Consider the following 14,445-nt stretch of genomic DNA (forward strand, 5'->3'; position numbering starts at 1 on the left):
AACATTTTTGGTTGTTTATCTGAAACCTGATATCTTAAATAAAATATCTTAAACACATTTTAGGGTGTTTATTGTTATATTCTAATTCTGCTAACACTGTAAGTGTTATGCTTTGCTCAAACTCCATTGTTCTTCACATGCTGTGAACATCCATGATCATTCTCTCCTCTGGATGCTGCATCTGCTCATGCCTGTCCCCATATGTCTATTTTATATTCTGCACCCAGGTGGCTCCTTTTGATCAGCCAAGTCTCAGCAGATATCTGTTCAGAGAGATATTCCATGAACACTACAGTCAAAGAAGTCCCTCCCCTCTTCCTATACCCAGCTAAAGTAGCAGCACATCTTTCTATAGCTATCTTTTTCTCTCGATTCAGATATATACTCTTTTTTTAATAGAACAATAAACACCTTTATTACATGAGCTATGAATGATGTTTTATTTGCCTTTCCGGGCTTTGATCTTCCTCAGATAGAACTCCAGCTCCTTGCCTTCTAGCACATAGCCATCTGCTCTGCCACACTGGCCTGGTCTTGAGGCAATACAGGCAAGAAGCTTGCCCTGCTGGAACTGCTCCTCCAGAAGACTGCTGATTTTAGCGTTCTTTTTCCTTTCATCATATTTCTTTTGGATTTTCTTTGATCGTTTTTTGTTTAATATTTCTTCCTCTTCAGGAGTCAGCTTGGCCCCCTTCTTGTGGCCCAGGGGCAGGGCATAGTGAGACTCATACCACTGTCGGTATGGTGTGCTGTCGATAAGCATGATGCAGTTCTTCACCAGGGTCTTGGTGTGGACCAGCTCATTATTGGATGCATTGTAGACAACATCAGTGATCCTTGTTTTCCAAGTACAACACTCAGAGCCCCAGGAAAAGTTCCCCACATCCAATCTTAGGGCACGGTACTTCTTATTGCCTCCTCGGACTCGGACTGTGTGTATACGACGAGGGCCAATCTTCGTGTTGGCAGCAGGCCGTCCCAGCTTATACTTCCGCTTCTTGTGGTCGGGCTTTCTCTTACCCCCGGTTTTGCGGCGCTTGTGCTAGTTGTCTCGAGAGATGCCCATCGCTCGGCGCTGGCTGGAAAGAGCCAGATATATACTCTTGTTCACAGCTGGGCAGTGTAATCATACCAAAAGCATCCTTGAAATATGGCTGATGATTAACTGTTGGATGCTGAGTATCAAATACCGTGTCTCTAAGTTGGGGAGATGGCTCAGTGGTTAAGAGCTCTTGATGCTTTTGCAGAGGATCCAGGTTCAATTCCCAGCTCCCACATGATGGTTCATAACAGTTGCAAAAGCATTAGTACCTGAGTGTGGATCCCCAGCACCTACAGAAACATCAGGATGTGCTGGAGATGTAGCTCAGTTGGTAGAGTGCTTGCCCAGCATGCGTGAGGTCACAGGTTTGATCCTTAGCACTGTATAAACCTGGTGTGGTGATGTACACCTGCAATCCCAGTGCTCAAGGAGTAGAGGCTGAAGGAATTTCAGGTCATCCTTGGCTACCCAGGGATTTTGAGAACCTAGAAGCATGCTGTACATAACTCTGATCCTAGTCAGGAGAAGTGAGGACAGGAAGATCCCTGGGCTCACTGGCTAGCCAGCCCAGCAGAATCAGTGTACCCCGGGTTCAGAGAGAGACACTGTCCCAAAAATATGGGGGAAAAAGAATCAAAAAAGACATTCAGCATTAACCTCCACATGCACATAGTTGTGTGTGCATGTGCGCGTACAACACACACGCACACACACACACACACACACCTTTAGACTTAAATCAGAGCTGCTTTCAAATGTGCAACTGTAGGTACATATGGTAATGGCTTCATAAAGCATGTTAATCAAGGGACCACAAAAATCATTTAATCTCAGAGTTTTCCTCACCACCATCAAATTCTGATTATATTTACATAGAAATTGACTCATTATCATGCAGCTGATAAACACTGCTAATGGGAGAGCCTGCAGACAAATATTTTGCCAGAGAGAATCTCCAGTTTCAATTGCTCCCAGGAAATCAGCATTTTAAAGACTGCCACAGGAAAAGGTGACATTCCTGTGTCATCAAATTCTTTTTCCTTATAGGAGTGAAAATTGATAAAGTTAATAAGAATAACTTTTTTTTTTTGAGACAGGGTCTCTCTGTGTAGTCCTGGTTGGTCTAGAATTCACTGTGTGAACCAGGGTGGCCTTGGACTCAGAGATCTACTTGCTTCAGTCTCCTGAGTACTGAGATTAAAGGTGTGAATCATCACCCTTGGCACTTTACTATACTTTAAAAGATTTAAATGTGTACAAATGTCTGATGAAAGATGTTATGATAGTAAAAACTTTCAGTGACTAAGCCTCTAAAACTACAGGGTGTCAAGCTGTAAGAGCATCTTAAGCAAATTAAGAATAATGAAATGATCCTGGTTTGGTTTGTTTAAGAATCATCCTGTTGATGAGCGAGCACATGAAATTACTCTCTAATTGCATATGTGCATAAATACATGCACATATTTAATGTAAATAAAATCTTACTTTCCAATCACAATGTTAACCCAAGACATAAACTGTGCATTTAAACATTTTCCACTACTGGGGATTGAACCCAGGGCTTCACGCAGGCTTCACACACACACCACTGAGTCACATTCCCAGATCCCATTAGAGTTTATTTTATTTTATCTTACTTTATTTTATTTTATGGGACAGAGTTTCTGTGTGTAACAGCCCTAGCTATCCTGGAACTCACTTTGTAGACCAGGCTGGCCTCGAACTCACAGAGATCTGCTTGCCTCTGTCTCCTAGTACACATTTTAAACACTACCTTTTCAGTCTGGTTTTTAGTATTTTATGAATTTAACTTTAAAATAAACTTCTTCTTCACTGATGTTGCAGATAATTCCATGGGGTATGAATACCTCCAATTGAAGCTGGCACTTTTTTTACTTACTGTTGAAATCGGCATTGAGTCAGTCACAGATCAGCACTTGATACCTGAAAGGGACTCCCCGACCCTGTACTAGTACCTGTACCACCCTGTACCAGTGCATATACCAATACCTTGAGCCTGAAGTAGGCTTCCCCTCTGTGTTCTATATACCAGTCCCTGGAGCTTGAAGGTGTGTTCCCCTCTGTGTTCTATATATCCGTACCTGGAGCTTGAAGGTATGTTCCCCTCTGTGTTCTATATACCCATACCTGGAGCTTGAAGGTGTGTTCTCCTCTGTGTTCTATATACCTGTACCTGGAGCTTTGAAGGTGTGTTCCTCTCTGTGTTCTATATACCAGTACCTGGAGCCTGAAGGGGGTTCCCTGCTGTGGGATATCTTTCTATACACTGTGAATATTTGTTGCTTTCATTGGTTGAGAAATAAAGCTGTTTAGCCAATGGCAAGGCAAAATAAGGTTAGGCAGTACATTCAAACTGAAGACAGAGATGAAAAAGGGTGGAAAGGATAGATGCCAGCCCACTGCCCAAGGAGCAACAAGATGCCAGCAGACTGGAACACCACAGCCATATGGCAACATATAGATTAATATAAATGAGTTAATTTAAGATGAAAGAGCTATTTGGCAAGAAGCCTGAGCCATAGGCTATACAATTTGTAATTAATATAAGCCTCTGTGTGTTTACTTGGGACAGAGTGGCCGTGGGACACAGGAAAACTTCCAGCTGCACTTCCCTGCCTTAGTGCATGTTTGAAGTACAGTTCTTGGGTAAAGAGGTATACTCTAGCAAATTAAGTTACTTTAGCTCTGCACTGATCTAAAGTAGGACTAATTCTATATCTTTGATTTGTTCTAGAGAGCACTTTGGGCTGATGTAAACTAATTTCTATAATGCAAAATTTAAATATACCTATCTTAGTTACTTTTCTATTGCTGTGATAAAATACCATGACCAAGACAACTTACAAAATAAAGTATTTCATTTGAGGCTTATGGTTTCAGAGGGGTAGAGTCCCTGGTGACAGAGCCAAGACATGGTAGCAGGAACAGCTGAGAGCTCACATCTTGATCAGTAAGTAGGAGGCAGACAGTGAGACTTGGAAAGCCATAAGTCTTTTTAAACCTCAAAGCCTGTCTCCAGGGACATGCTTCCTCCAAGACTGCATACTTCCCAATCTTTCCCAAAGAATTCTACTAATTAGGGACCAAGTATTTAAATATATAAACCTACAGGGCCATTTTCACTCAAACTACCATGCTATTTGATAAGATTTTAAGACTTAAATAAGACCAGTTGTGATTATTGTTTCTTCAGATCTACCTCTCAATTTCACTCACTTTTTAAAATGTCAAATTTACAAGTGTGCTAATTGTAAATAATTTAACTCATGGCTATATAAAGATGAGTTTTACAAGCTATAAGTCCAGTTATACCCAAACTGCCCTTACATGAGTTCCAAAATGATGCACTAACAATGAATGAAACGTTGTTCAGAGGCAAGCAGGGAAGAATGCTTTGCAACACAGCATGCTATTGTTCTGCTGGGTACTCACTCTGGGGTTGCCAGCCACTAGTTTGAAGACTCTGAAACTGAATACAGGCTTTAGCAGTTGAGAGTGTGGGGTGATCTTCATTGGATATTGGAAAATGGAAGCTGTTTTTGTTTATTTCACATCAAGGCAATACTTTAGCTGACATTTTTGACAGTGACTATGTGCACTTCTAGGACATCATTCAGTTCTATTCTCAAGCTTCCCAATAATGTAGTTAGGGGGGAATATTCTATGTAGCCTCACATATAGCTGAAATAAGGGATCGTTTTCTGAGTCTATTTAATCCTATACAATTAGGGCACAGGTGGGGTATACTAGACACATATATAAATGGAGAAAGACCAAATAAGGGCCTTTGTAGATTTGGTTGGGCAAGAAGCTATTAAGAAATCTTATAAAATACAGCATTGTATCTGTAGATGTAGTCTATGTTGACATAATTCATGTAAGAATTCACTCAATAAAAATTGTTTGATTGTGTCTAGAAAAAAAAACTGTACATACAGAACATTTCCCCCAAGTGACTAAATATATCATATCCTATTTTAAATTCTACTTTATTTGTAGAATTTAATTATTTTGTATGTGAAACCAGAATTTGGTATTAATTTTGTTTAGATTTAGTTAATATCATTAAAGCAAAATAATCTTATCTGCTTTTTAACTTGTCTAGATTATACAGAATGAATTTAGCAAAATAAGAAAGCTTTAAAAATGGTATATTTTGGCTGGGCGGTGGTGGCGCATGCCTTTAATCCCAGCACTCAGGAGGCAGAGCCAGGTGGATCTCTGTGAGTTCGAGGCCAGCCTGGGCTACCAAGTGAGTTCCAGGAAAGGCGCAAAGCTACACAGAGAAACCCTGTCTCGAAAAACCAAAAAAAAAAAAAAAAAGGTATATTTTGACTGTCTAATATACATTATATACTTGTATTTTTATTTTTATTTGGGAACAATCTCAAGCAAAAAAGTTTAGGTACAGTATAAATAACTTTTCATTTTTTATTCTTATGAATTTCACACGTCTATAATAGAATGATCATGTTTACCACCTATCCCCCTTCCCTTCATATTCTCCTCATCAGGCCCCCTCCCAACTGCCTTTTTTTTTAACTAACTTGCTAAGTCCAATTAGTGCCATTCATATTTGCATGGGTGTGGGCCCTTGTAGTAGGAAGGTTTCTTTGGTCCCTCTAGGCCCCTGCAGTCCTGTGGCCCACTTATAAAATAATCACTCAGAAGCTTATATTAATTATAACTGCTTGGCCATTAGTTCAGGCTTATTACTGATTAGCTCTTACACTTAAATTAACCCATAATTCTTATTTATGTTTAGCCACATGGCTTGGTACCTTTTCTCTGGTCTGCCTTGTCATCTTGCTTCCTCTGAGTCTGGCTGGTGACTCCAGACTCAGCCCTTCCTCTTCCCAGAATTCTCTTTATCTGCTCACCCCACCTAAACTTCCTGCCTGGCTACTGGCCAATCAGCATTTTATTTATCAATCAATCAATCAATCAATCAATCAGAGCAACACATATTCACAGCATACAGAACGACATCCCACAGCAGGCCCTTCCACTGAAGCATGGGAATCCTTAAAGAAGAAAGATTCTCCCTCTACCAGCAACTATCAATGGCCAGTAGCTCCTGAGTAAGAGGTGGGGTTTGGAGATCATCTACCCTACCTATGCAGGAATCTTGGATGGCTTGTTCTTGCATAGGTCTTGTGCAGGTAACTGTAGCTACTGAGACTTCGTGAGCATAGCAGCCATGGCATGTCTCGAAGGCAGCACTTCACAGCACTCCTCCCCATCCTCCAACTCTTACTTTCTCTAACTCCTCTTCCACAATGTTCCCTGAGCCTCGTGTTGATATAGATGCCCTATTTAGAGCTGAGCACTCAGTCTCTCATTCTCAGCTTGCTAAACAGTTATGAGTTTCTGCACTGATTGCTACCCACTGCAAAAAGAAGCTTCTCTGATGAAGGCTGGGAGCAGACCAGGCCAAGGGGTATAAACGTGACTATTTAGAAGGCACTTTGACAGCATGATTACATAGCAAAATTAAAATTTCAGATTCCATTCAAAGGCCTATGACCGCCCAGCCATGGGATTTTACAGGATTAGGGTATCAGGCTTGAAATGCTCTCCTTTGATCAGGCCTCAAATCCAATCAGAAGACAGACAGTTACCCCATAACAGTTGTACCACTATTGCACCGACTGGCATATTTTACTTGGCAAGTTATTATTGCAGCATGCAAGGTCCAGAGCTGGTTAAAACCAGAAACATATTTTTTCCCCTCTGAGCAGCCTATATAGCACCATAAAAGTTGGCTAGCTAAGAAGTTTCATGGTCACTTTGAGATTGGTTTCTCTATGTCATGCAACAAAAGTGTGTGGTGTCTTCAACCATAGGATCTTACAAGAGCAATGGAATTAGTCTGAATTGTTTTGGAGACCTCCGGGACCGCCAACCAAAAACTCACAGGGAGAGATTCCATGCCTTACACTGTGATTTTTCATTTAATAACACATATAGTCTGTGAGTGACATTGTCCATTCATGTAGGGTAATTATGTTTGAACTCTCTGTTTTGTTTTGCTTTTGTTTTTTTTTTTAATTTTAATTTTATTTTGCAATTAGCTTACTAATTTGTGGGTTTCCATAAGACTGTTTCATACATCCACAGTTTTGTTAACCCACCCATTATCCCCTCCTCTTTGCCTCCTTCACCCCCATCCTGACTTAATCCTTTAACCTGAAGTATCATTTCACATGTATTCTAATAATCTCTCCAATTATTTTTAAAATTGGGCTGTGAAATAGTAGCCTTCCATATTGTGTTTCATATACCTTTCCTTTGGATTAGCCCTCCCCTCTCCCTCCTGGTTTTCCCCACGACCCATGCCCTCCCCGTTCTGCCCACAGTATTCTAGTTCTCTACATTCATTTTATCTACCATCCACTATTCACCCTAAAAATACCCTTTCAATTTTCTTGCCTACCACTTGTGCTCCAAACAGACAAAACAAAAAATTGGAATCCAGGCTCCATATAGGAGAGTAAACATACACATGAGAGTAAACATGTAACATTTTTCTTCTGCATGGGCTCTGATGGTGGACTCTAACTATGCAAGGATGCCCTCCACACCCTGCTGCGTCCCGTGCCTTCTTTCACCCATTTGGTGGGCTCTTCCCCTACTTGGTCTCACACACTCCATCAGGTCACACCATTGTATAACACCTATCTTGCCCAGCCCCATCTAATTGCTTATTCTAGACTGTTCAAAATGAAGAGGTAGGGAAAGGGAAGAGTTATCTTATTTAAAGAGTAAAAGCACAATTATAGAAATACCCAGGAAGTCTTCATGATACTACTGCTTGGTAACAAAGTAATGTCTTCAAGTAGTGGAGATCCAAACAGCTTCTAAGGGTTCAATTTTCCCACCCAGCCATCTGGTTGCACACACAAGTCTATGTAAGCACAGCTCCCCCCTTTCCCTTGGATACAAGGGGCCGCCCCCCTTTTTTTCTTCTTTGCATTAAATGCATCTTAGAGGTCTTTATATGCCATCACAACACACTTAATACTTTTCGTCGCTTCTTGTTTGAATTTACGGCCGACTACCAGTCTTCTGCCAATGGCCATTTAGGCTCTTTCTGACCCTTTCTGCTTACAAAAAAAAAAAAAGTTACTGCATGCATCCTTGCAGAAATACGCTGTTTTGATCCATCTTCCCGACTCCCTCTAACTCTCCCTGTTTTTCTTTTTTCCTGTCAACTGGTTGCTCGCTCCCCTCTTGACCTATGGCTGACTTTATTTAATCCTGTGTACAATATTCAAGCAGAAAGCTCTTGGGTTGAAGGTGTGTGCTAGGGCTGAGCCACACCCCAACTAGAAACAGGTTTTTCCAGTAAATCATGAAATCTCCGGGGTCAGAGTACGATCGAATATCCTAAAATAGAAATATCTTGGAATGTATTTTCATATCTTCAACTTAAACAATCAAATAGATCTTAAAAACAAGAATGTGAAATACAGGTTTGCTTTAAAAGCAATGTATCTTTTAAGATATCGTTATTAGACATTCCCCCCAAATATCCGATGAGATAGGAATTCCTCCTGATCGCAGATGAGGAGCTTAAAGCTCAAGGAATTGACTATCAAAACCGGTACTTGGTGGCAGGAGAGATGACTCAGGAGGTGAAGCACAAGAACCAGAGTCCAGATCCCCAGAAGCCACAATAAGCCTGGGGGATGTGACAACCTGTTTATAATTCCAGCTCAGAGAGCCAGAGACAGGAAGCCCACAGAGCAAGCTATCCAGTCAGGCTAGCCAAACAGTGACCATGCTACAAGTAAGTGACTCTGCCCGGTGAATGAGGTAGAGAGGGCTTGAGGAAGTTTCCCACCTCTGTCCCAGGCCTAAACGTGCACACACACACACACACACACACACACACACACACATCACCACCACCACCACCACCACCACCACCACCACCACCACCACCACCATCAGCTGCTGTGGGATGTCCTGTATGCTGTAAGTATATGTTGCTATGATTGATTGATAAATAAAACACTGATTGGCCAGTAGCCAGGCAGGAAGGATAGTGTAGGTGGGACAAGGAGGAGGAGAATTCTGGGAGGTGGAAGGCTGAGGCAGGGAGATGCTGCCAGCTGCCACCATGATGAAGAGCAGGATGTAAAGTACTGGTAAGCCATGAGTCACGTGGCAAGGTATAGATTTATAGAAATGGGTTAACTTAAGATATAAGAACAGATAGCAAGCAGCCTGCCACAGCCATACAGTATATAAGTAATATAAGTCTCTGTGTGTTTACTTGGGGGACACGAGTGGGAGAGATTTGTCCTGACCGTGGGCCAGGCAGGACCAGGAAAACTTCAGCTACAACCAGCAACAACAATTTTTTACTTGGACTCATGGGTGCAGACCAGGGCCCACACAGGTGTGAATATCACAGAAATATTTCTATCCTATATGAGGAAGTCCATTCACGGTCATCTTAATGTTATTTCCATTCCTACTTGGGACTGTCTTTTTATTCACAGAGGTATTTAAATTTCACCATGAGCAGTTTACTCAGTGGCATGAGTGGAGATGTGGGGTTGAAATCCAGCCAAACTTTCTGTTCCTGTTCTATTTGTCTTCTAACACTAAATCAATGACCGTGTTTTCAACACTTAATTATCTTTATCATTCCCAAATCCATTACATTTAATGAAAGACAAGATCAATAAAGAAGAAGATCAATAAAGATAAAACTGAAAATAAAACCTTAAAAATTAAGTCATCCAGGGAAGAGAATGAAAATAAAAACAAGGTAAAAACAGTTCAAAGGGGCTAACTGCCTTCGAAGAGCTGAGAGAAGCGTTCCCAGGGTTCAGAGCCTACAAGAGGTGAATGGGTATATACTGGAGGGTTATAAACCCCCATGTGAGACCTGGAACAAGAAAACCAAGGAAATGTCAGAAAAAAGGAAAAAGCAGTCACTGACTTAGTCTCTCTCCTACCTTAAACATTTCATTAAAGTGCCAAGTTATTCACACTCTACCTTCTTAAATCATGGCCTGAGCGGTGACACTTGGGTTGTATTAATTAACCATTACTTAAACTATTATCCATCATATGCTTGTCTCAACTACATGCAGAGTGAAAACTAATGTAGGCATGAAACCCAAGGTGCAGACACCTGAATAAAAAGCCCTTATCACAATCAAATGGAATAGTTAGATCAATGTAGTCTCCAGCTTATGGGGGAGGAGATGAGGCAACCTTTAAAGAAGACTTTGCATACATGTGACCCTATATGAGGCCATAAAAAGGACACCCAGAGCATTTTTTAAGCACACCATTTCCCTTGGTGAGTCTTAAGGTGTTAGAGCTCCAGGGACTTTGTTATTCCACGTGGTATCCTTCCAGCCTACATGCACACTTACAAACCCAGCATCAAACTAACCAATCCTAGTGTACCACCTCTTTCCTGCTGGGGGCTTTGCTGACACATGAGTAAATATGGGGCTGAGAATGTGGCTTATTTGGTAGAGTGCTTGCCTAACATGCATAAAATCCCAGGTTTGATAGTCAACACCACATAAACAAGGTGTAGTTATGCATGTCTGTAATATCAGGAGGCAGAGGCAAGAGTTCAAGGTTATCTTCAGCTATATAGCAAGTTTGAGGATAGCCTGGGCTACACAAGACCCTATCTTAAAAGCAATTAAGAAAAAGTAGTAAAGATGTCATGCTCTTTTAGTGAACATGGTATAAAGGGAAGCATGGTAATATACATAAGTAGAAGAGACAAAATGATGACATGCTGGGATATACTATATCTCAGGTCACCACTCTATGCAAATGGCTCCCAGAGTACATACCCTTGAACACCCAAGTAACAGGAGAAACTAATATTAATGAACATCTGGGATAGGTATATCACTATGCCCAGAGTTTAGCATATTTCTCAGTTAATTTGCACAGCCTGGGAGGAGCCTGGGACTGGGAGCACACTGAGAGGCTTAACCAATGGTTAAGAGCCTGTAAGTATTAGAGATGGAGCAGAGCTAGATTTTCTGATGGGGCCAGACCTCCACAGCTAATGGCTACTGCTGGTGAGCTCTCAATTTGAATGCTCATTCCAGGACCCTGTTTCCTTAAAGAAAAGATTGGATTTCTACTCTCTCCGAAGCTGTCTGTGTATAATGCAACAAGACTTGGTCCTTTCTTTCTCTTGGATCCCACAGAATTTTTGATATTTGTGTAGAAACTCTCCTGCCACATAGCTTTCTCAATACCCATAAAAGTCAATTCATAATTACAAAATGTAGGATTTTTGTTTGTTTGCTTGTAAGCCAGAAGCAAAGATAAATTATTCATTTTTGATGATTAGCACTTGCATAAAGCCTGGTAAGTATAAGATATTCTACCAATATTGGGAAAAGAAATAAAACAAGGAAGGAATTAAACAGTAAAATCTTGATCTAGCAATTACCCAACTTCCATCTTTGAATAAATTTGGAATGAGAAAAATTATACTTTATCTCATAGAAAACTTTCCAACTATAGTTCTAAATATGATAGATAACAGAATATTATATGCACTTGAATCTGGGAATGAAATATTTGCTAAAATGTTAGAAAAAAACCATCCTTAATAATAATATTATGTTTAGAAAGTATGCCATGTCATATGGTTCTCCATGAGACAGAAACTAAGTTTACCAAAGTTAAACCAGAAGACAGGATTCCCTTAATCAATCAAGATAAAAATGGCTTAGTATCAGTGATGGCTTATTTTTGTGCTTAACAAGGAAAATAACATGGTAATCAAGAGAGATTTGTGAGGAAAAAAAGACTAAAAGTAATATTGTTATTTAAGATCAAAGGCAACATCCCAAACACTCCAAGGTTCTAGAAATTCTTTAACATCATCATTATTTTATTGGCATATATTTATTGCACAGACTAATGGATTTCATGAGGACGCTTCCATACACGTATAGAGTGCACTTTGGCCATGTTCCCTAACGTCTCCTTTCTCCTGCTCCCTCCTGGCAGTCCCTTAATTTCCCTCTACATTTGTCCTTCTACTTCCAAGTCAAACAGAGGAAATCAGTCTCCCATAAAACCCAGCTATACCACTCCTGGGTGTTTACCCGAAAGATTCTAAGTCAACATATCACAGAGGTACTTACACACCAATGTTTACTGCAGCACTATTCACAGGAGCTGTTACAAAGTCTCCATAAGAGTCCACCATCAGAGAAGCAGATAAAGACAATGTGGTATATAACCACACAGAAATTCTATCCAATCACAAAGGAGAACAAATGTATATCATCTGTAGGAACACAGATGGAACCGGAGATTGTCAATAGGATCTATCAGAAATTCTTATAACAGACATTCATGTTTATGGTGATTAAGATTAGTAAAAGTTGGCAGAAAGGACAATAAAAGTGCAGTTGTTCAGTATTCTCCTGTGATATATATATATATATATATATATATATATACTGTATATTGTATACTGTATAATATTGTAATTCTAAGAAGTGAAGGAGTAACATTTAAATGTCTTTGTATCAGTAGTATAAAGTATACAGTGTTAGCAAACTCTCACTTAAGAGATGTAGAATTCATTGAGCCCTTTCTGAGAAGTGGGGTAAAATTCATTTATTCTCCTTGACATAATATAAGTCAAAATTCTTGTTTTTCTCTGTGTACATTTTTACAAAATGCTATAACCCCAAGAAGTTAATTTATGTGAAATCAACACTAAAATGATAATTATTACAAACATAATGTTGAAAAATCAGCACTTTACTTTCCTGTTGATGAACACAAAATAGAAGCCATTAATTTTTTAAAAAGAGATTTGACAGTTTCAGAAGCTTATGGGTAATAAACCAGTAGGTAGTAAAAAATAATACTTTTTAAAATGTGATCTATTTATGAAAGACGTTCACAGTGATTGCTAGGAACCTACTTTATTCTTAATTAAGCAATAGAGTCCAGGAGGATCACTTTAATCTTGCAAATATTTATCTAATCAGTTCATTTTAAGACTTTTCTTCTCAGAAGTAACCTTGTGCTGAAAAGGCATATTTTCAGTGAGACACTAAATCCCCAAGCTCATTACCATAGAATGAATGAGCTTCGGATATACGAAAGATGTGAATGTGCTTAATACAAAGAGTTCCGGAGACTTTGCATCAGAAGCACGGTTCTGAGTCTAAGGCACTGAGCTATGTGCTCTGACTTTAAAATGCATCTATTGAGGCACTGAGTAACCTTCTGCTGGTGCTGACTTCATTCCAAGACTGCAGCCAGGACTTGCTTCTTTCGGGATCCTGAAAAGGAAAATAAAATCCCGCCAAGTTCTTGAGGTTGTACCTTGAGAAGACATTCTATTGCAAAGTTTTACTAGGAGTTCACGTAATGGTATTCAAAATGTCTTCTCTGGCAGGCATTAGAAAAGGATACCTTTAAACACACTTTGTGGTGCTAGCTTTTAAAAATAAAGGCTCTTCAAAGAAGATTTGCTTCTAAGTGGCAGTCACACATCCCATCTAACAAAGTCATTAAAATCACCAATTTTCTATAGTCTCAAAATAAGTGTTTCACTATGCAAGAAGTTAAATACATTTTGATGATCATTTACATGTTGGGTCATAGTTTCATCAGTCTGTTCACTTAATTCCTGCATCCTGCTTGCTCAGGAGTCAATGTACTAGGCCAGAACAGTGCGGTCAAAGAAGCGCGTCCAGCCTCCCTCGCATTAAGTCTCTGGTCCAGCGGCAAACACAGAGAGGAATTGGTATTTATACAAAAAGCATAGTTCTCATCTGCAAGATGGAGAATAGAAAGTACTCAGATGTTGGAGCCAGGCAGACCTGAAATCAAATCCTGCCTAGATGTTAGCTAGCTGATCCTGCTTTCCTCTTCACTTCAGTAAAAAGGGCTTCCATGCCCCTGTGGAGAGAACTTGCCTGAGGATTAGTGGGAACGAGGTTTGGGAAAGATTTGGCAGGAAGTATTCAAATCAATGACACAAAACTGACTACAGGAAGTATTCAAATAGACCACATAAAAGCGACTAACAACATTTGGCAGTAAGAAACTTTTCCTCTATTGAGTTTAAAAGATATTCAATAGTAAAATTGCTTGAAAGCAAAAGCTAAAATAATTTTCTTAGTTAATGAAAAAGTTATCTTATTGAGAGTACGTGTATATTGGATTTTGTTATCAAGTTCCTGGTCTATTCTCACGGTTCATCCAATTTCCGTAGAAGAGAAAACATTAAAGAATGTTTTCATTGCCTTAGGGACAACTAGCTGTTATAGTCAAACCAACAAAGCCCACAGAAAGCAAAGCTCAAAACATACACATTGAGTTACTTCCTCTTAGGTATTAGAAAAACA

The 14,445-nt window shown here is 39.9% G+C and overlaps 1 pseudogene; it reads right to left on the reverse strand.

Moving 5' to 3' along the window:
• Positions 1-421: 421 nt before the first annotated feature.
• Positions 422-1,066, reverse strand: LOC128099022 (40S ribosomal protein S8-like; annotated as a pseudogene).
• Between the last annotated feature and the right edge of the window lie 13,379 nt (positions 1,067-14,445).

This window comes from Peromyscus californicus, unplaced genomic scaffold, assembly GCF_007827085.1.
Source record: "Peromyscus californicus insignis strain IS unplaced genomic scaffold, ASM782708v3 Scaffold_6__1_contigs__length_162567912, whole genome shotgun sequence".
Lineage (NCBI taxonomy): Eukaryota > Metazoa > Chordata > Mammalia > Rodentia > Cricetidae > Peromyscus > Peromyscus californicus.